The sequence below is a fragment of the Mauremys reevesii genome, linkage group 5 (genome assembly GCF_016161935.1).
Source record: "Mauremys reevesii isolate NIE-2019 linkage group 5, ASM1616193v1, whole genome shotgun sequence".
NCBI lineage: Eukaryota > Metazoa > Chordata > Testudines > Geoemydidae > Mauremys > Mauremys reevesii.
This window is the reverse complement of record NC_052627.1, coordinates 21,940,817-21,962,046: the sequence shown is the minus strand read 5'-3', so window position 1 is coordinate 21,962,046 and position 21,230 is coordinate 21,940,817.

Genomic DNA, 21,230 nt, shown 5'->3' with positions numbered 1-21,230 from the left:
TTATCCATATGTGGGGGAAATATTACAGTGCTGTACACTGTTTCTGACTTTTAAAAAGAGAGGGGCTTTTTTTCTTACCATATACCAAGGTATGTATAAAAAGTACAAGCACCATCAATATATTGTACTAGATTCTCCACTGCCTGTCTCCTTGTGTAACCATTGACACCTTTGCAAAGTGAGTGGCAAGTACTACCCAATCAGAATGGGTGTTTTACACCCTCTTTGCACATGTGTAAATGAATACACAAGGTGCAAGACCATCCAGCCTCTTGAGTTTAGGAATAATGCTAGTAGTGTGCCACCTGATATTTCAGTTCAGGGTTTGGAAAACCACTGGGATCTGAAGGAGTCTTTTTTTACATTTCACCTTTCGCTGGTTGGTTTCTTTTTTGTATGTAATGTATTTGTACTTGTGATTTAGACAGAGGCCACATTTTTCAAAAATGAGTGCCTAAACTTGTGCTCCTAAGGCCAGCTGCCAACCTGGATAAGGATAGACTTATTTCCAAGTGCTGAGCTTCTGAGTCCCTTGGGAGTGAGTGGCAGCTGCAGGTGTTCAGCTCTCTTGAAAATCAGGCCACTTATTACACAGCTTCAATATAAATTTAAGAGCCTAAATGTAGTTACCCATCTTGGCCTGTGTAGGTATTTAAAAGAAAAAGCAAAGCAGTATAGCTGGGCTTAGGATGATCAAATCCCACAATGAAATAAAACCCAGCATCAGTTATTTTGAAAGGCAGTGGCTAGTTACTTTTCCCCTTTGTGCTTTCCAAGCAGCTGTTTTCCTAGTGTTTGTAATGTATCTTAAGTCAGACCCTGGGAAAGAAGATGTGACAAGTTCTCCCTAGGCTGCCATGTGGAACTGGGGTACCACTGAACCTTCTGACTCACCAGCCTGGGCTCCCTCTCAGCACCATGCTGCTATGACAGGCCATAGACCACTCTCGGTCCCAAACCCCCACTAGCATTCAGACAGGCAGGGACACACCCAGCCGCAGTTGCATGCAAGCTTTGGCCTGCCACTGCATGAACCAACAGAGAGGCTACAGCCAAAATAACCCCCAGCTCGCCAGCGTAGGACCCCAGAGCTGTACCATCCTGCCCTGGTCAAAACCCCAACCAGTAAGAATTTATTACTCAGTTCCCCTCTCGCTCAATGGGGAGAGGAATATGCACAATACACTTGTGTTAAACCAAGCTGAGATTTTCCCCAGACACTTCAGTCAAGGGCACACTGGTTGAGATTAAAACACAAAAATTTATTAACTACAAAAAGATGGATTTTAAGTGATTATAAGTTATAGCAATCAGATCAAAGCAGATTACCTAGTAAATAAACAATGCAAACTAAGCCTAAGGGACTAGAAAGATTGGATATGAATTAGCAATTTCTCACCGTGACTGATGATACTAGCAGGCTTGCAGATTCTCAAGGCACAAGCTGCACTTGCTTTGCAGCTTGGGATCTCCACTCCTGTTCCAAGTCCTTTTCCTTGGGAGCTTCTCTTAGGTGTTGAGCTGTGGGGAAGTGAAGAACAACAGACGAGGTCACTCCCTGCCTTATATAGCTTTAGCATATGGTGGGAACCCCTTGTTCTAAAAGCAGTTCCCAGCCTAGTTTGTGAAAAAATACAGGCACCCAAAATGGGGTCCAGAGTCATGTAGTCTGGTCACCTGGCCTGGCAGAGTCATAGCAACCCTTACTTACAGGCTGGCCGAAATGTCCACAGGAAGGCTAAGCTATTCCACAGCCCATTGTCTTTGTTGATGAGCCATTAACACGCTCTGGCTTCTTCATTGTTGTACCCGAAAGGCTGGCTGTGGGTGTTCTCCAGAGTAAGCCCATTTGAACTACAGATCCATAATCAATATTCATAACTTCAGATACCAAAATGATACATGCATACAAATATGATAATCATATCATGCAAATAATGTATCAAATGACACCTTATATGACCCATCTTCTGCAAAATGCATCATAATTATGTCATGATCACATCACACTATTACTATGATGAATATGAGGTGTACGGTCACAGGTTTGGAGAGTTGGAATTCTATCATTATCATTCAGACAGGCTTAACAAAGGCAACACTTTTAATATTTTTGCTTATGGTAAGACGTTTGTGACACGTGAGAGAGTGAGTGGGTGTGTTTTGGAGGGGAGGGTCTCACATACACACATTGCGTACATGCTGTCACAGGATGACATTAAAGTCACGTTAGGCACTGGCTTAGCCCCAGAACAGTAAACGGAGGAATATCAGTGTTAAACTATTATGGTATAGCAGTGTCTCCAATAGCAGATATTCATTATCTTAGCATAAATGGGCAATGTCTATTTGTGACTGAAATAATTCTTTTCCATCGCCTGGATATAGAGGGTCCAGGAAACAATAGCGTTGGTGTGTTCCTCTCTGCATGGGGGCAGGATGCCAGCATCCATGTGAAACTCTGCTCATGTGTGGAAGTGGGATCCTTTCTCTCCAACGCAGAAGAGTTGAAGGGCCCAGGAAAGAGCAGGGATGGAGATTAGTGTATCTATGACTGCGGCCTCCCAGCTATTTCCCACCCCCTTTGGATGTGGTCCATTACTGCCCTGGGGTAGCAATAGCAGCTGCATAGTGCTCTGCAGCCTAGGGGCAAGGATTCTGGCCTCGATGGAGATTCTTAGTGCCGCGCTGGAAGACAGCTAACTGATCTTGGGCTCCAGATCATCAAAGGAGAGTGCAACAGATGAGCCTGCAGAAGTGCATGCTGGCTCAGTGCCCCTGCAGAAACCCACATTTGCATATGTAAACTAGCCTGTGTGACTAGAAAATTGGTAATTGCTTACGTAAGAGCCCATTTTGCACACAGTGGTGGAGTTTTGCAACACACCCATGGAACCTCCTCACACTTTGAAACATTTGGCATTTAGTGTCAAACCCTGGAAAAGATGATATACATCATAGGAATGCTGCCAGCAGAGAGACTAGCAGATGTTGCTACAGAATATTATCCATTATCTACCAAACCCTTCTAAGCAGTTCTGACACAGTAACTTATCCTTTAATTCTGAGCTGGTTCTCCCAATAGCTTCTTCCTTTATAAGTAGCGAAGGGTTTCAAAGATGCTGGATGAAGCTCCCAGATTTAGAAGCTATCTTGAAAAACTGCACCTCTGTGGAATAGGATTTATCCACTTGTGGTACATAAAGCCAAGTATAAAAATGAGTATAAAAAAAGTCTCAGCAGCCCACTGAGGAATTAATGGAATTTGACTCCAAAGTTAAGTGGAGAGATGGGTGTGAACTTTAAATGCCTGGTCATTGCAAAATGTCCTTAGAAAGATGGCCACAAATCTCTTGTCAAAAGATTAGAATCTATGGGCTCTTAATGCTGACTAATGGTCTTGTGGCTTCATTCTTTTTCTAATCAGAATGACTGAACGTGACCTACTGTAGAAAGCAGAGCTAGTGCTAGGCTTCAGAATGTACTTTACCGTTAATTTTAGACCTAACTTTAGAAACGTGCATGTAAAGGATTTGTTCGGTGTCGGTGATACTAACATTGCATTATTGACCTGGTCGTGTCCCTTAGGAAATCCTGTTCACTGTTTTACATCTCCTGGTTTCCACAATAAATACAATAAAATAAACAGTCTTAATTACTTTGGGTCTCTGGGTGTGGGCTGAGCATGTGGAGAAGAAATAGGTTGTAAGAGTCACTGGATGTTGCATCTAAGCCTACGAGTTTCTGCAAGCAACAAGTACACAAGAGTGCTTTCCGAATTTAGGTGTGAAGCTGGCTCCCTAGCAAAGACTACGGCTATGTCTCCAGTTGGAGCTGGGGCTGTGATTCCCAGCTTGCATACACGTACTTGCACTAGTTGTCATCAAACTAGCGCACTAAAAATAGTAGTGTAGCCACAGTCACACAGGCAGCAGTAAGCGGTGACACAGGCTAGCCACCCTGCGTTCATCCCTGCAAGGTCCAGGCAGCTTTGTACCCATGGAGGCTAGCCCATGCTGCTGTGGCTATGCTATTTTTAGTATGCCAGCCCAATGGGAACTAGCACTAGTACATCTACTTGAGCTGGGAATCCTAGCCCAAGAGTGCTGGAAAACCAACATCCTTCGTCCCCGCTGGGGAGGAGAAGAGATTGTAGCCAGCTTTGATTGAGTAGCTCAGGTACCAGGAGCTGTACCACCCCACTTGCCATCCTGGCTATATACCTGTTGAGTCCCAGGAGGTAGGCGGGCGCAAGTCCACCCACATCAAAAGGCCCCTCCCCTGAGCCTAAGGGGAGGAGCCACTAAACCCAGGGCCCAAATAATTTTGGGGGACTGCTAAAAAGAAAGCAGGGAACCCTGGACAGCGCCTACTGCTCCTCAAAGGTATCTAGGGAGACAGCAGACTAGGTAGCCTTTGCTGCACTGACTTCTCTGCTATTATTGTTCAAACTAGCTCGATCAAAGCTAGCTCAGGTATGTCTGCATGGACTACAGTCACACCTCTGCTTGCAGTTTAGATACACCCTTAGCCTCTCATCACCCCCAGTCTGGGAGAAAAGTATGATACATCCAGCTCAGTTCCCCAGGAGGGATATCCTGTTTCCAGGTCCAACAGTTATTTAGCCCCGTAGAAATGTAACTTAAGTCATCACAGCCATGGAGCAAGCTGTTCTGTGTCTTCCCCACATTCCTCCTGTGAAGGAGGGTGCTCAGAGCGTGGGTGTCAGAATAACCCCCCCAGAGACAATACTGTTGTCACAGCACAGCGGATGACTGACACACCCATTGCAGCAGTCTGATCACATAGGGAGGTGTGGTTTTGCCATATGCCTGCCTGCTCTCTTCCAGCAGGTGTCCCAGATGGCCTGACTAGCTCGTCTGTGCCCTGACATTGGGGAGCAAGTAGCTGCGTTACATTCTGCTCTCTAATCTCACCTGGAGTACTAAGAGCCTCACCTGGTGTAAATGGTCATAGCTGTGTTGACTCAAATGGAGCCATGACCATTTACATCAGCTGAGCATCTGCCCCCAAAAGTCACATGATGTTGTTGCTCCCTGTGTCACGTGTATATGGGGCTTCACACTCCCCTTTTGTTAGATGAAATAGCATGAGCCCAAGCTGCTAACAACCCATTTCTTTGGACAATTACACAACTTGTTTTATTAATGAGCTCTCCAGGATCCTATTCTGTATGGTTCAGTTCATCCTGGTGCCATTGTCTGCCAGGGATTAGCTGGCACACGGCGCGCCTGGAGCCTATTGTGTTTCAACAACAGATGTGGTTTTCAGTGGTTTTCCAGCTATCTGCTACAAATGAGAGTCTCTTGGTTATAGCCAGCAAAACCTGTGAGAGCTCTCCCTTTCCTACCCTGCTCATGGATTCTTAATGTGGTGCAGATGTACGCTAAAGTTTAAAGAGCCCATCCAGCCCACAGAATGGGCTTGCAAAAACATGACACTAGTTGGGTTGCTCGTTTATACAAGCAACCTATCACTGCTCAATACCATACTGCAAAGATAAGCTGCCAAGTTGGAAGCCAGTTCATGTGAGCATGAATCTAAGCAGCCAAGAAATATGGCCCATTTTCACAGCTGATGCAATGCCATGAAACAACTCAATGGCGTTGCATCTGCTTACATCAACTCAAGAATCAGTTTGGTCCCATCTATGCAGATTGATTATATTTATTGAGGCCACAAGATTCACAACATAAAAGGAGAAAACGTCAGAATAACCCGACCTTAGTAAACTATGAAACCAGAAAACTGCAAAACAGTTTGGGACTCAGTTTGTGTCAAAGACACTATGCAACATGTACTGTCAGTGGAAATCGCAGGAGCTTTCTCATGAGATTTCAAAACCCAGGAGCTTAAGTTACATATAGATAAGCATCCTGCATTTTAGAGGCTTATCAATGTTTTCTAACACTAACATGTTTAAAGCTAGGCATTGAAATCCGTAAGCAGACACTTAAATAAAATTGACCGAATTTTTAGTGGCACCGCACACCCAAAACTCCCACTAAAATCACTGGGATCCATAGCTGCTCAGTATCTCTGTATATCAAGCCACTTTTCATTAAATGCCTTTATACAATTTAGATATTTCACCGAAGGCAGTTATGATTGAAAAGGTCAGCCTACATTTTCAAAATGTGGGCCTGCAGTGAAGTGTGCATGCAGCCCCATGTACATTAGCCATCAGGAAATGGTAACAGCATGTTACCCTTTGTTTTAACAGCAGTGGTGGGCATGTGTGCAGGGGGCGGCGTTTGCCACAGAGCGGCACATTTTTGAAACTGTAGTCCTGTATGTTTACAAGAATCCAGGAAAGTGGGGTCAGCGACTCAGAGCTGTGGTGGCTAGCCTGTAAAGGAATTTGCTTTTGTTATTCCAGCTCAGTGTCGAATTAACTTTGAAGAAAACCTGTTTCTTCCTGGCCTGCTGTGTGCTCCAGCACAAAGATGGGAATTGGGTCATTCATGCTGAGGTTCTGCTTTAATTCTGTCACTCCACTTATTTCCTTTCCTAATTAATGCTGAGAAAGCTGCTCTTGCTAATGCTTTGTCTCACTGGTTATGCTTGTTACTCAGTCCCAGCTTAAACTCAGTTATTACAGCATATCAGAAAAATTCAGGTGAGTGAAGTTTTTAAAGCTCTGTTCCCACAGGCTGCTGAGAGCTATAGCAGTCGCATTCATGATTTCTTTGGCACCTGTACGGAAGGCTTCCATATAGAAATGCCCACAGAGCTCAGCAAAGCGAGTAAAGCTGTGTACCTGCACTCAACTGAGCACTGTTGCATAGGGCCATTGTCATGGGGTGGTTAACCCTGTAAGGGACTGAGGACCCACTCAACCTATGAAGGGCTTCTTTAAGGAGAATGAGCCCATCTCAGCCATCCCGTAAGCCGTTAGCTGCTAGCCAGGTAGCTAACTAACAATCACCTGGAGCTGGTAAGAAGCTACTGGAGCTCTGCCCAAGAAGGGTGATGGCTGTGATTACCTGCCTGCTAATCTCCCCCAAGCCAGTAGGTAAAGGGACTGATGTAAAAGGAACCAAGGAAGCAGGGTAGGATAAGCTGACTAAGGGTTATAGCTAGCCTGAAACCCAACTCAGCTCTAGTAAGAGAGCAGTAGAATCCTTATTTGAGGAGCGTGAGGTTGTTTGGAAATATAACCTTGCTTGGGGAGGAGGGTGTTCAGACAGGAGGCTTGTTGGGATTGGCTCTAGGCCAGGAGAAGGGTTGGACTTGAGGGGCTAATGAGGTAGGTTTGCACTTGATAAAAGGAGTTAGTAAACAAGACCCAGCAAAGTGGGTATCTTGTTCTCAATTCCTGAGTCTGAGTAAATGATTTTAAGCACCAACAAGGCTGCAAGGGGGACTGCTTGAGTATGGTGCCCTGTGACAATCATGGTGTGGATCACAGAGAGGACCCATGTGATGCTTAACAGAGGTAAGTGTTCATTAGTAATAACCTGGAAATAATACATGCATGTCAGCAGTGTCTATATCTTGCCAACCTGATCTTGAGGAACAAGCCACTGTGAAGTTACTGATTAAGAATATCTAGTTTACTGCTCTTCAGTGAAGGTCTAGAGTTGCTGGCTCAGCAACTCTTGTTCATGTGGCTGATGTGAGGGGACAACCTCTGTGGGTATCTCTATCTCAGCAGGATATCTGTGGTTCAGTAACTTCCATGCTGCTCTGGCATCAAGGCCCAGGCCTTTCTGAGGGGTGTGGCTCAGCACCGCTAGTTGGATAGGCATGGGGAACAGTACTGATGCTTGCTCAGGTATGTCTCTTTCCTTTCCATGTATGAACCTCGCCACCACTCCTGTTTTTCTACACTCTCTAGTATCAGTCCCCTGATCAATTAGTTACATCAGAAATGGTGACTACTGGGACTAAGGTTTGTAGAGGTGTTTTTTTCTTTTGCTAGAAAAAGGACTGACTTTTTCATTTCTCATAACTCAAATTGAATCAGGGCCAATACAAGGCTTTTCCCTAAAGTATATTCTCAAATGTTTTGCCCACTTCTATGTATCCCAAGCAATGGGTGGGGAAAATTCTGCATTCTAATATACTTCCTGTCACATTCTAGGGGTGCAATCAAGATCTGTGAGGGGTTGTCATGGCCTGCCCTGGAATCCTGGGTGCCTCACAATGCCCTGCTACTGCAGCTCACGACCTGGGCACCAGCAGATAAGCATGCAGGTCATACCCTGAGCGTCTGTATGCTAGACAGCCCTGGTTCAGCAGCTCTGACCCCAGCTCCCTGCCTACAGCCCCGCTCTGGCTTCCACCAGCCTTTATTTAAACCAGCAGGGTGACCTCAACACATGCCCAGTCCTGAATTTCCCCAAAACTGTGTGCCCTGAAATGTCCATCTCTCCCCTGGACCAGTCAGAAATAATATTTCTTGCTCCTTTAAAGAGATTAAAGCTTATTAACTTAACTGGGGTAAGTAACCCCTTCCCTTCAAACACCACACTGTGTTGGCTTATGGTGTTGCTGGGTCCCCCTTTGAAAATATTTCAGGTTGTGACACCCCCCCCAATACCATGCTGCCCTTACTTCTGTGCTGCTGCTGCTGGCATGGGTGGTGGCTGAATGAGCTGCTGGGGGAGGCTAGCCCCTGCCCCTCTGCCTGAAGCCCCTCCTGCAACAGAGCCCAGAGTGCACACACCCCCCATGACCACCGCCCCCAGTCCCAGAGTGCGAGGTGGGTGGCGTGGCCAGAGCACCCACTGCCCCAGCCTCTCTGCCACAGAAGAGCAGGAAGGGAACTGGAAGCAGCAGGAGGGGACCTGGGGGTGGAGCATAGGTGGGGCCACACCAGGCTGTCTGGGGAGGCACAGCCTCCCCCAGCCTATAATACCCACTTCCCAGGCTTCTATATTTCATTTATATGATTTCAATGAATTAGGCCTTAGCATAGGTTGTCAACTTCAGTTTATTTTTGAAAAGTTTGATTCAAATAAAAATGGTTTAAATTAAAAACAGAAAAATTGAGTAACTTTTTTTTTAATCCAGCCAGGCAGAAAATATCCCATTGAAAACTACAGCTAAGAATGAGTGAGCACATGATGATAAATGTGTTCTGATAACAAGAATGTTTTTGGTGTGAAAATAAATATATATAGCAACAAAGAGTCCTGTGGCACCTTAAAGACTAACAGATGTATTGGAGCATAAGCTTTCATGGGTGAATACCCACTTCGTCAGACTCATATAATGGAAATTTCCAGAGGCGCGTGTGTGTGTGTGTGTGTAAGCAAGAATCAGTCTGGCGATAATAAGGTTAGCTCAATCAGAGAGAGTGAGGCCCTCTTCTAGCAGAAGAGGTGTGAACACCAAGGGAGGAGAAACTGCTTTTGTAGTTGGCTAGCCCTGCACAGTCTTTGTTTAATCCTGAGCTGATGATGTCAAATTTGTAGATGAACTGAAGCTCAGCAGTTTCTCTTTGAAGTCTGTCCTGAAGCTTTTTTGCTGTAAAATGGCTACCTTTAAATCTGCTATTGTGTGGCCAAGGAGGTTGAAGTGTTATTCCTAATATCTGACTTGTGCTCATCTTCTCTTTAAAGTAGAGATCTTTTTTTATTAAAGAAAACCACAATTAAAAGCGAAAGCAAAAAGGCTTCCTTCCACAGAGCTTGGGTTCCAGCTTTGTCTGCCTTGCTTACCACCAGGGACCACATCCTACCTAGAACTGTATGCAGCACAAGAAATTCTAGTGGCAGACTAATTTAAATAAACTTCTTGAAACCGTTTGTGTGACACCAAGTTTAGCTCTTATTTGTATGTCAAGACCCAGATCAACTAAGGCCAGTGGTGCTCAAGCATGTAGGTTTTCCAGGGGGTACACCAACTCTAGATATTCCGGGGGTGGGGAGGAGAAAATGGGGAACCTCCCAAAGACAGGAAAGGAGGGGAGAAACAGAGAAAGGAGGATGAGGAAGGGAAAGAAACCCAAGGCAGAAATACCAGCAGCTTCAAGGGAGGCAGATTTTTCTCATGGAATGATGAATATGAAAATAGTGCACTGAACAAATAAACACTTATGACCCAGGCCATTTTTTTTGTCCTGAATTCTCTGCAAAGCTCTTACTGACGTCAGTGAGCATTGCACTGTGTACAGTGGGGAGTACCTCCTCTTAAATTTATACCCTGGCCCAAAGACTACAATTTTACAGACACATTTTGCTCTCTCCTCTGAGTTTGATTTCCCCGAGCTAGACCCAGTTGTTAGCTTTGTTGTGGCACAGGGGAGCCAGGGAGTGTGGAGGGCATCTCTTCTTCCCCACGCAAGTGAAAGGTTAGAATCTCTTCATAGTGATTGCAACAGGAAGCAGACAAATCTTTAGAGTAATTCTGTTGGTTCACTGGAGTTTCACCAGAGATGATTTTGGCCCAGTTCTACATGTATGTATTTTCAGGATTTGAGGCTCACACTTCAAAACTTTTAATGAGCTGTCAAACCTTGACAAGACTTGAAAAGACAAAAAACCTTGGCAGCACTTTTGCTTTGCATGGCTGTCTGTCTGCCTGGAGCAAAAGTGACCCTTCTCATGTCTACATAGTCATGGGGCATGTGATCAATTAATTAGAATTCTTCATGATAAAATATTGCTGCACACTACTGCCTAAGCTGCACGTCTGACAATTCTATTGTGATTTTTTTTTATCCTATAACTTCTTGTTCACAAAGGGCTAAATCCTCAATGTATGCATAGGCTTTGCAGAAGGGGGCCACTGGTCAATCACACTTCTCCATAGTTGCTATGACAGGGCTTCAGTACTTAGCACCTGGAGCCCCTGTGCCTCCCTTCCATGGAGAACAGTGTAAATGCATCAATGTATAATTGTGGATCTGCTGCAATCCCTTTCCTGTCACCTACCTCCTCCCTTCTGCAGTGCCACAGAGCGAGCCATGGTGGAGCATGTAGTAGATGCAGAGTTTACTCATGAAGCCTGCCCCTCCTGCTCACAAGAGCAACACTTTGGCTGCATTTGCTGCACATGGCAGGAGGGAGGCAGAGTTCACTCTAAGAAGCTGTGCACATTTTTATTAGGTCTAGTGCTTAGTTCCAGCATGCATTGCTTTAGTAAATAGGGAAAACCAGTAGTCTACTATTTACCCACAGAAGCAGGCAGCAGTGCCATCTCCTCACCAGCACCACTCCACCAATGCACTTCCAGCCTGACCCAGTGGGCCTGCCTCTAAGGATGAGCCCATTCTCCAGTGCCCATCCACTCCTTCACCTCTGCTGAAATGGCCAACAAGGTGGCTAAGTGGTGCCAAATGTAGTGGCCGTTTTTGGAGCGGAGGTATCTATCCACTGGAAACTGGACTGAGACAACCATCCCTTTCGCCTAGACCACCCAATAGCCACCAGGCAGTAATAACTTTTGGCCACCCCTGCCTAAGCTGTATTTGAATTGATGACCTAGAAGTGAAAGGTTCTTCTATATTCTATTACGCGGGCTCTGGCTTAATGGTTTAGAATGCTAACTGTGGCTAACTGTGTAATTACATAACTCTAAATGAAGTCCTTGCGTGTGACTGCTGCACCAGCCCTCACCCAGAGCCTGAGGGAATATCTTTCTTCACGACACTCTCATAACAGATGAGCCAGAGCGTGAGTTCTTTGCCAAAGGTCATCCGAAAGTCAGGCTGCTTGTCACAACATATTACAGCTTCTTTGCTTGGTCCAAGGGGATTAGTTCATCTGCTTCAGCGGGCAGAACTCTCAGGCAGGAAATTTTTCAAGCCACCCAACCTGCAACCAAGATCATCTTCCAGACAACTTAAACAAGATTTAGTGTCTAGAAGCGAAAGCTAGATAAACTGGGGCTAGCAATAAGATGCATGGTTTTAACAGAGTAATTCATCACTGGAACAACATACCTAGAGATGTGGTGGATTCTCCATCACTTGGACTCTTTAAGGTTGAACGCGTTTCTCAAATATATACTTTAGCTCAGCCCCAAGATATGTATTTGACACAACCTTGCCCAATAACTTCTATCTGGCCTATGTCACGCAGAAGTCAGACAAGACAATCATAATGGTCCTTTCTGGATGTAAAAATCTAAGGTGCTTCTCTTCCTCTGTGTGGCTGTGCATGCTGGCATAGAAGGCTTAAATAAGGTCCTGAATGTTTCCTCCCACTCACCTTCCACTGAGAACAGCTGGGAGTTGGTGATGTTCGGCACTCTCAAACTGGTCCCTAAGTAAGCTGACAGAAAGGGGAGCACAACACAGACCATGTGGTCTAGACACACATGATCTACAGTTTGAAGCACCAGCCTTCAAGCAGTACATGTTTGTTTTGTTCTGTGTATTATCTGTGCAGCTCTTTGCTGATTAGCACTGAGAGCCTTTGTGGGAGAAGAGTGCTTTATGGTGGGTCTGACTGGTGGCTGGGCTGGGTCACAGCTGAGAATGCCAAACTGAGGGCAGACTGGTAAAACAGAGCAGATGCACCCCAAACTCATGGCTTATTCTAGAAGTAGATTCACTAAATCAGTATCAAAATTGAGCTCTTGAGTCACCACACAGGCTAACAAGCAGCCAGAAACACAGTCCTCCAGGGAATCCAGCTTAGGTGCCGCAAGCCTGGGAGGCGGGAGAAGTGAAGCAGCAACGGCGTGCTCGGGGTGGAGGCGAAGCATGGGTGAGCTGGGGCGGGGGGGGGAGGGGTAGGGAGCTGGCGGAGGGAGGGAGCTGCCGTGGGGGGAGGGCACCTCAGGGCAGGGGCTTGGGGATGGGGGAGGGTGCAAGGTGGAAGTTTCGCCTAGGGCGCGAAACATCCTTGCACTGGCCCTGGATATGCTAATATATGGTAACAAACTTCCATACTAACTGGAAGGAGGTCTGAATTGTTAAGTCTTTTTGGGCCATTTCAGACTGTTCAGTAAACATGGGAGACACTGTGCTATAGCTAATGCCATCAGTTTCTCATAGCACCCTTTGATATACTTTGGGATATTATGTCATGGAGTCTTTTGGTCGCTTTCTTTCCACTGAGCATAAACTACATCCTGATTTTATTTTTATTTATTTTTTCCCCAACGAGGCTGACAGAGGGCATCCCTCTGACCTTTTACCTATGAATGATGTTGAGATTAAAGAAAATTCCTAAATTCTGTGGCTTTCCAGCGTAACTCCTGCTCTACTAATGCTTTGGTGCTTAATAATTTTAAGCAATTAAGAGATTTTTCCAGGAAAAATGAACTACCTTGATCTCCATCTGGGAGCCATAGGGAATGTGCCTCTTGCCTATACCTATTTCCTGAAAGGAAAAAAAAATTAATCTCTGGTCCAGTCAGCCTCCAAGTTCCCAGCTTCTTCAGGGGTTACAAGCAGATCAGAAGTTCATCACGGCATGATGTGAGAGCCTTCTCCAAGGGACACCTCACCAAATACTGCACATCAACTCAAGCTTTGTTAGCTATGTGTCTTTCATATTAAACTTTGGTTTATATAGCGTATCCTAAGGTTTTATTTTTTAAATACTAAGTACAAGTTAGAGCTAAAATGTTCACCTCTTTCTGAGGGTGCCTGCAGTCCACTACATCTGTCTCATTGTTTAGTAAAAGCAGCAAAGAGTCTTGTGGCACCTTATAGACTAACAGACGTTTTGGAGCATGAGCTTTCGTGGGTGAATACCCACTTCGTCGGATGCATATAGTGGAAATTTCCAGGGGCAGGTATATGATTGTTTAGTACGTTTCAGCTGAGTCTGAGTCAAAACCCCATGGGCTAGATCCTGAGCTTGGTGTTAATCTGTGTCGCTCCATTGGCTGCAAAGGCGCTAGGCTACCTTTCACCAGCGGAGGCTGTGGCTCTGATTCAGAATAGCCCTTCAGATCTGAATCTGAATTTCATCGCTGGCCTCGCAATATATCAGAAGCCAAATCAAAACCCTGGATCCCAAAAGCTTTGGGGAAGCTTAGATTTGATTCTGATCCCAACTTTGAGGCTCAGGTTTATTGACCCATAATTTGGTGGCCTACACTCAACTACAGTCAGGTCTATCTTATTATCTATTTGCTGGTCCTCCTCTCCTGCCCCAGTCTGTCTCTTTCACGTCTTGTCATAATCCTCGATTAGAGCTCTTGCGGGCAGGGAAAACCTTGACTTTTATTAGTCTGCACAGCACCTAGCACAACAGGGCTCTCATCCCTGACTGGGGCCTCCAGGTGTGATTGCACTAAGGAAAAATAATGTATTTGTTAAATGCTCACAGTGCAGAGAGTGCTGTTCAAAAGGAGGGAAAGGAAGACAGTCCCTGCCCTGACATGCAGCTTATTTTGTATTTCTGTGAATTGGATTAGCCATTTGTCATAATGTTCCTGCTTAGGAAATGGTCCTCTTTTACTGTAAACTGTTTGAAGCCCTAGATGGTTCTTTTAGAACCATGGTATGATGAATTAACAAGCCTGGAGACTGAACTTTGGTCTCACCCCTGATGATGTCCCACAAGCAATGAGGCGCACTGCTGGTGCGCCATAGGGAAGCTTGCATGGCTCGTGACACTGCTATACTTTATTTCCAGGGCTCTTATGGTCCCTTTGAAATGCTCTTAATCCACTAGCAATTCGCTAATTGCTCAATATACAATCCAAGAAAGAACCTGAGTTAAAAAAGGTATAAACAAATGAACAGGCTATAAACTGTCTTAAAGCAAGCAGGTTGTCTTTAACTCTTTCAGGCACTGATGTATCCACCTTTGGGGAAGAATTAAGAACTTCAAGCAAAGCCCACAAGGTCTTAACAGGTTGCTGTGACATTGATTTAATATTTGCTTCTCTCTGAGCTAGGGTGACCAGATAGCAAATGTGAAAATAGGGACATCTGGTCACCCTACTCTGAGCAGCAGCTCTGTGCTGGGGATTATTACCACTGTGCCTTAAAATATAAAGTATAAGGGGCTCATTTGGCAACACACAGTGCAAAGGATGACTGCAGCTTTCCCTATGGTTTTAATGTCTGTCTCGGTCCTGGTTTGCTGAGTCTTTACAAAGAGAAAATCTAAAAAGTATGTCTAATAGTGAATTTGCAGGACTGGAATAACCCCTGCTGGGAGGGTTTAAAGTAATGTCAGGTCTATCACTCCCCAGTGATGGAATTTCATTAGGTTGTAACAAAAGCTGTTTGCACTAGACACTTCATTAGATGGATTAATTTGTAATACTGTAGCTCTTTCCATGGAACGGGTGGGGAAAGAAATGGATATGAAGAGGAAAGGGTCTGAAATTGCCCAGCAGTAACTACATTTGCATCCACAGAGCTGGCTGAAAATCTGGCCTTATGGAAGTCAGTGTTCCAACCCTGATAGACTTCACTAGCAAAAGGATTTCACCCCAGATAGCTAGATGTTTTCCCAGCATGCATTTCAAGCCAAAAACGCAGTAAGAATTATTGGCCCGGTTGTGGCTCAGCTGAAAATCAGACCCTATAAGCTCCCCAGCCAGACTCTAATGCAGTGAAGTTCTGCTAGGAGTCAGTTCTTGTTGCCCCTTCTGCCCCAAGTGGCTAGCCAAAACTTAGGATCTTGTAGGTTGTCCCATTCAGGGGGAGAAATTGATGGAGTCTGCCACCTTTTTGATTCAATCTTCTTTGCAAAGAATGTACAAATTCTTCTTTTCCCTGATGAGAGGAACCACCAAATCACAGTAGACCATTTCCTTGCACCAAACTCCTTTCAGTCAGCACCCCCCAAAAGCCCTCTCCAGTCTTTTGTCAGTGTTGTGCTACAGAGAGTCTGTTCAGGCTGTCTTTTGCTTCCTGGTCTCGCGTGAGCACTCGTGCTCTCTCTCTTTCTCTCTGCGCCAAAACAATATCCAGCAAAGCCAATCTCCCCACATCGTTTGAACTCCTGAGCAGACTCGCATATCGCTGTTCTGGGCAGTGACATGCTTACCTGTCTCAGGTATCTTAAATGAAAGGCAGCAATTAATTCGATAACATTATTTACTTTCCTTCATCAAGCATAAAACAACTCCAGCTATAACTAAACAGTTTGTTTGATCCACCTATGACATTGGCCAATAATTTATCACTTTTGCTGATGGATGGCCCCGTTTGTTCCTTATCACAGGCCTGAGTACCCACGAAGCAAGTTTGCTGAGACCTGAGAGAACCTTTCTGAGCAAAAATGACATCTGCTTGTATCTGTTATGCATTTTCACTTCACTGCTCAACTGAGCCCCTGCCAGCTTCCCTGTGAATTTCCCCTCCTTAGTATTTAAAAAATTATTCCAAACCATTAAGCAGCTAGCTGTAACTTTTTTCATGCAGTCTGGTGCACCAGACTAAGCTAAACTAATCAGCACCGGTATTTATGAGGTGCTCCTTGCCTCAGCAGCAGTGAGCAATCTTACCTTTCTTTGCCTTCCCAGGTAGGTGTGTCTCAAGGGCAAACATGCCCCTCAAATTACACTGAGCTAGTGTTCTTCCTTAATGGTTTAAAAAAACCGCTATTGAGCAGTAAGAGGAAGTGTGCCTGAGAGAGAGAAATAGACAACTTTCCTGAACAAATGTATTTTCTGTGGTCATTGAAACAGTCAAGAAAAAGTCAAGGATACTTGCACCAAATGCCGTGTGATAAATATAATGGCAGCCCTCCCTCAGCAAATGTAAACTGTCATCCACTGTCCTATCCTGAGGGGCATTGTAACTGGGGGAACTGTTTGTGTTTGTTTAAAGATGCAAAATATCACTAGATTTGAATTGGGTGAGTTACAAACAGAGCTCAGACCTCATTTTACTACAATCTAGGGTGACCAAATATCAAGTGTGAGAAATTGGGATGGAGGTGGGGGGTAATAGGCGCCTATATAAGAAAAAGCCTCAAATATCAGGACTGTCCTTATAAAATCAGGATATCTGGTCACCCCACTGCAATCCTTTCTCCCTTTTCTTTCCTTGCCATTTTGTTCCCTTCACATTTGGATTGGGAGATAATGCAAGAAAATGTAATGGTCCCATCAGTATCCAGGCCCTGATTCAGCAAAGCATATAAGAACATGGGTTGAGTGTGGGTTTTTTTTGTTGTTGTTAGTTTTATTTTAAAAAAAAAGTGTATTCTTCAGTGCCGCTTTGAATAGGGATAGTGGTACAACTAACTGGCTGGCTGGCCCCATAAGGGGAGACAGTAATTCTCTAGAATCAGGTGTTTGTATAAACTATTCCCCAATATTAGATAAAAATTTGCTTTATTTTCACTTTTTTACAACTATCAGTGTCAAAAACTTGCTTGCTAGATCAGCAGATATTGAACACAGAAGTGGCATGAACACAGTCAAAATTTATTTGTTTAAAAATACAGCTCCGCTTCCAAGACCGTCAGATTTTAAAGCTGTATTTTAGGTTCACAGACTTCATTATGAACCTCTAGTATCTCCTTCTGTATACGCAGGCCATAGAACCTCTTCCCAGTGATTCCTGCCTCAAGCCCATAACTTATGTTTGAGCTAGACCATATCTCTTAGCAAGATGTGGACCATGATCTAATAACCTCTTAGGCCATGTCTACACTAGAGACCTTACTGCAGCAAAACTGTACCAATGCAGCTGCACTGCGGTTAAAATCTCCTGTGTAGCCGCTCTGTGTAGATAGGAGAGGACTCTGTCATCAACATAATGCTGTCCGCACCTGCACTTCTACCGGTGTAACTTATGTCGCTCGTAGGGGTGGCTTTTCACACCCTTGCGCAACATACGTTTATACCAACAAAAGTGCTAGTGTAGACATAAGGTATGTCTACACTACCCGCCGGATAGATCTATTGGGGATAAAATAGATCCCCGATTGCTCTGCCATCGACTCCGGAACTCCACTGCATCGAGAGGCAGAAGCGGAGTTGACAGGGGAGCAGCAGCGATCGACTCGCCGCTGTCCTCACAGCCAGGTAAATTGACCTAAGATACGCCAACTTCAGCTATGCTATTTGCGTAGCTGACGTTCTGTATCTTAGGTTGACCTCCCCCCACCAATGTAGACCTAGCCTTGGATAAACTAAATAGACTCAGATTCTTAAATCTCTCACTAGAGGGCAGGTTTTCCAGACTTTGTATTGCTCTTAACTCTTTTCTGAACCCTCTCCAATTCGTCAACAACCAATTTTTGAACGTCTTCGCATTTGGCAGATTTGAACATGGCCCTAGAACTGTCAGTCTCCAGCTACAGGCTCAGATGTAAGCATGTCCACTCCCTCTGCTGTGTGCCTGTCCTGTGGATACATGGACAGTTCTCCAGAGGAGTTGTTGCAGAAACTTTCACCAAACCTACTTGCACAAAGAAATACATGTGAAGACTTTGGCAACAAGTTGATTGAAGAGAGCAAATGCTGCCCAAATAGCAAATCAAGCATGGTTGTGTTACAAACTTTGTTTTAAAGCCACAGACAACATATTAATGAAAACAAGATCCGAAGAACTGATAGTTTTCCTAAAGAAGCCTCTATGTTGGTCCTGTTTTTGACTTTGCTTATAAAAATAAGAGCTGGGCTATGTAAGCAACATCTTGTGACCATGTTTTCACTTCATTGTGTGCTTGTCATTTTTTTGCACATTTATTTGAAACCCTTTTATACTTAAACCTTTCCTGTTTACTTTGTTGGAGGCATTTTGAATAGTGGATTCAGAATTTAAAAACCCCAGATTTTTTCCCTTTACAGATGTTCATTACGGTAACGACTAAAATGATTGTTGCAGAAAACTAAAATATCCTTGATTACATCACCCTGATCACTTGTAAAGGTCTGTCTAGTTCCCAAATAACACCAAAGCCTGACAGTAGCACCACTGCTGTTAATGGTGTGTCAGCACTCATTATCCACACCTGGTATTTTAGGGATTTGCACCTAGGCTGTGAAAGACAAACAAGGTGGTGTGATCTGTCATCTCCGCCCTGGTGCACACCTCTGGGAAATCATTTCCTCTTAATTAATAAATCAGCACTAATAAAAAGGGAACTAAAGCTGTGGACATAGTATTCTGGAGAAGTATTTGACGAAGGGTAAGGGATAGTGTGTGTGTAGACAGTTATTACTCTATTGTTTATACTTTAATGTCAGAGAGATGAGGTGTGTGAGGTGATAGCTCTTATTGGACCAACTTCTCTTCATGAGAGACAGACTTTTGAGCCCCACAGCTGTGGCTACACTTGCATTTCAAAGCGCTGCCGCGGCAGCGCTTTGAAGCGCTAAGTGTAGTCAAAGCGCCAGCGCTGGGAGAAAACTCTCCCAGCGCTGTCAGTACTCCACCTCCCTGTCGGGAATAACGGACAGCACTGGGAGCGCGGCTCCCAGCGCTGGGGCTTTGACTACACTGGCGCTTTGTAGCGCCGCAATTTGCAGCGCTGTAGAGGGTGTGTTTTCACACCCTGCTGCAGCGCTGCAAATTTGTAAGTGTAGCCAAGTGGACCAAAAGCTTGTCTTTCTCTCTCCACCAAAATGTGGTCCAATAAGAGGTATTATCTTACATTTCCCCACTCCCCACCTTTGTCTCTTTAATATCCTGGGACTGACATGGCTGAAACTGCACTGGATTGATTTCAATAATGCCAAATCCTCCCCCCAGAATAAGACAAGACTGGCTTTAAAATAATTTAAAAATCTGGGCTCTTTCTCCTATGGTTTCTGAGCATTTAGGGTTCACGTTTTAAAGATTTTGTCTGCAACCATGAGGCTAGTAACTTTCATGCAAGCTGAATCCTCACACATTCACATGACTCCAAAGCTTGGGCTCTAAGAAAAACACCAAATAGTGTGATTCTGACAATCAATTCATGAGAGCTGACAGCACTGTTAATACTTTGACAAGGCTTTTCAGAATCTTCTTCTATTTTAATGCGTAACCACAAGCCCCGCTCCTGTTCCCAGTCAAGTCAATAGTCAAACCTGAAGCAAGACTTGGGGCCTCAATACATTTTCAAAACAAGCTTTAAAAAGGAAAATTAAATCCTGACATTTTCTTAGTAGGCCAGACCCCCAGGTGGCGTAAATTGGCATAATTCCATTGACATCAATTGTGCTATGTGCATTTAAAACAGCTGAAGCTCTGACCCATAGGGGTTCACTGAAACTAGAAAGAGTCAGGAAATGTAGAATTGAGAGGATTTTTGTTCTCCGTAACCTACCCCATGTATAGCTCTTGCATCAACTCTAGGCTCTAACACCTCTTTCCATGGTATCTAAGCACTAAAAGAAGAAAAATCCACCACTGTTCACTTTTCCATGTTAAAAACAAAATTCTCTGATTTAAAAAAAAACCAACATAAATCCATGTTTCATATTAATAGTGGGAAAACACTGAACTGTAGTTTCCCTAGCCAGGATATACATATAGGTATCAGTTGAACACAATATTTTATTGATATATTTACAATTTTTCAGCAAGTTTGAAGCCTACCCATTGCCATCAGTTATTATAATAAAATGAATGCAATGATCCAGTCACCATGCATTGTTTCTTTCTGTTGTTGATGGGCCTGCTGTTTCAGCCTCTTTTCAGTTTGTTTAGTGCTTTCCACGTGTTCTCCAATTGTCTGTTTTCGAACAGAGCCTACAGCCTTTCTGAATGGAGAACAGAACAGCACATTACCATCAACATGAAACTTGTCCTTGCCAAACTCAGTGACATGGTGTTTGGGGGGATTTTTCAAGTTTTCGGCATCTTTTCGTAACTTTAATTACACACAACTGGAGGCTGAAGTGAAATTTGTGATGTGTTAAAACACAAACCTATATATGCCAGAAGCAATTTATTGGAGCTTAGCTATGTAAATTTAAAGCGCATTCAAAAATCAACCCCAAGAGTGGGAGGTTGTGCACCTTGAATAAGTGACACTGTTACTTTCAGTAAAATTTTAGTATTTATTTTTCACAAAATGTAAAAACTAAAGTCTGTGGGTTTTTTTTATTTTGGTTTGTTTTAAAAAAAAAAAGTGAATTCTGCATTTTTCCATGGCAAACGGATTTCTAGGATCCCTGCTGTTCAGTGAACACAACAATACTGAGGCAGAACGTGTGGGTTAAAGATGCTGGTTTGGTGCATTAACTGTGATGTCCTGGTTTGAATGGGTTTCACTCTAGCTGTTCCTGCACTGTTTCATTTCATTTATGAACTTTGTTTGAGGTTGAAAGAACCAATTTGGCAAGAATGGTCTCATACGTTTACCCATCTCTTGAACTGAATGGAAAATGGGGCGCAA